A 2500-nucleotide genomic window follows, 5' to 3' on the forward strand; every position below is an offset into this window, starting at 1 on the left:
CACCCTGGGTATTGCGTAAGAATTGAGAATTTCCACTTTTTGGGTGGGTTTCAACCGGCTTTTCCCGATGGATTGGATTAGATGACTCAACTCTCCTCTAGTGTCGGCCAGACACACACCCTTGAGAGGAGAAATCATAACTCCCAAATATTTGGCTCTCTCTGTTTCCTTAAGCATCTTGAGAGGAACCCCATCGATGTTCCATGGCTTCAAGCAACACACCATCTTCCCGGAGCGCAGTTTATCAACCATAAACCCGCAGCATTTGTTGGCATTAACTCTCATGCCAGATTGTCCCAAAAAGCATTCAAGGATCTCAATATTTAGAGTCATTCCAGTCCATGAGTCACTGACCAAAACCAGATCATCAGCGAAAGCAAGTGCAGTGAGGCAGTGGTCGCCAACTTTTGCGCCCTTGCCATTCTTCTCGAGTTTAACCAACAGTGGGTCTATTGCCAAATTAAACAACAAAGGGGAGAGTGGGTCGCCCTGTTTGACCCCACTCAGGATTTTTATAGGATTTGTATCCCCATCAGAAGTTCTGATTGTTGTGACACTTCCCTCATACAAGTTGGCAATAATTTTCTTTAATTCCGTGTTGACATGTCTTGCCTTCAAGACATCCAAGATTAGCCCATGTGAAATTGAGTCGAACGCCTTAGCAAGATCTACAAAGACCACGGCCAAGGGTGTCATCTCTTTCATAGAATTAGCAACCAGGCCCTTAATCAACGCAAGGTTTTCGGAGCAACCAGGACTGTCCGTAAAACCTTTTTGCACTGGGTTTAAGTAACAAATGCTCTGTAGTCTATCATTTAGGATCCCCGACAACAAACGCATTAGCACAGAGCTTATTGTGATTGGTCTCCAATTGTGTATATCTTTGAGGCTGTTACTGTCTTCTGACTTGGGTAGGAGAGTGGTCTGGCTAACCTTTAGGCTAGCAGGTACCCTACCATCGCTCAGAAAGGCTGAGAATAAAGCTGCAAGTTTCTCACCTTTTGGGTCCCACTCTTTGACCTTACTGAGTTTTACACCATCAGGACCAGGGGCACTAGAGGTATTGCCTCTAACCATCACTCTGCGTACTTCCTCAGCTGTGATCTCTTCACCCATGGCTGAGTTGTCCAAATCAGGCTCCACTGGGAAGTCGGTTAACCTGATATATTTTGGGGCTGCTTCCCAAATGTTTTTGTAGTGTTGTTCTACCAGGCTGGCAGACAGTGGACATATTTGTTGTTCCTTACCATCCAAGACACGTGAGACAAGAGCTTTTTTTGTTTATCCCAAATAGGGCCCGGTTGTCAGTTTTAGCCAATTGCTTTTGATATCTCAATCTCTTGACGATGGCTCTCCTCCCTGAATGAGGTTCAATCTTTCGCTTATCACTCAACTTGTTTAGCATCTTTTTAACCACTCGTTCCAGGCGTCTTCCAGAGCCTGGTATTATAGGTTGCTCACTCGGGTTACCTACCGAGTCGACTGCAACTGGTGTTTTTATCTGAGATCTCTCACCCAAGTCATTTTCCGGTACGTCTACAATGGTTGGGTCAGATCTTGAGGGAATCTGGTTCTTGAGATGCTTCAATTTGTTATTGATTTGAGTTTCAGAAAACCTCGGGAGGCATTCCATCGCCATAGCCACCACAAAGATATTATCTCCAAGTTTCAACTTTAATTCAGCCAAGGTTTTACTCTCGTCAGGGGTCCACCTTGTCGATTTTCTTCTGCACACTGTTACTGCTCTCTGTCTCAAATGGTCAAAGTAGAGCCTAGCATGGGCCACCCGCATGTGTAAGCTCAGGCCCCTCTCCGAACCAAATGACTTGGAACAAGCAACGCACGGTATTTTTCCACTAGTCAGTTTGGTCTTCTTGACATTCCCACACTTTGGGACATGACATGCTGCAGACCTCACTGACTGAAAGCTCCTAGCACATTTCCGACAAGCAATTTCAACTTTTCTCACATTATGTGTTCTGCGAAGGTGTCTCAATGCATGGCTAGCACTTTCCAGCATCACCTTGCAGTGTATACATTCGCTCACCCGCCAAGGAACCCTTAAGCCCATCACAATATGAAAAGGGAACTTACCCGGAAACTTTTTTGCGTGGGCGGTCTTGTCCTCATATGACATTGTCAGCATGGAGGCAGGTTCAGGTGCAAAAAGTTCCTTACGGCAAGATGGTCGTGATAGCCGCTTCTTAAATGTTCCAGGGTTGTCTGGATCGGGCGAAGGACGGCTTCTTTGGGCCCACTTCATCTCCATTCTGTGGGGGTCCCTTGGCCTGGGGCTAGTGTAGCTACGTTGTCGCCACAAACTAGCCCGGGAGCTTGTGTACCCCGAGGGGTTTCGCTTTGCCCATCCGGGGGAGCGGGGCATCGCATCCGCCGATCTGGTCCTCAGAGGCTTTACACGAGGGTCCCCAGACAGTCTTCTTTTCCTACCCCGCGGCTGGAGGGTGCTGCTACTCGGTCCAGCGTCGTCGCCGCTGCTAAA

At 47.5% G+C, this 2500-nt stretch overlaps 1 pseudogene; it reads right to left on the bottom strand.

The window, feature by feature from the left end:
- LOC133585581 (28S ribosomal RNA) overlaps positions 1 to 2500 on the bottom strand; it is a 9252-nt pseudogene that overhangs the window by 3283 nt on the left and 3469 nt on the right.

Source organism: Nerophis lumbriciformis, unplaced genomic scaffold (genome assembly GCF_033978685.3).
Source record: "Nerophis lumbriciformis unplaced genomic scaffold, RoL_Nlum_v2.1 HiC_scaffold_67, whole genome shotgun sequence".
Taxonomy (NCBI): Eukaryota; Metazoa; Chordata; class Actinopteri; order Syngnathiformes; family Syngnathidae; genus Nerophis; species Nerophis lumbriciformis.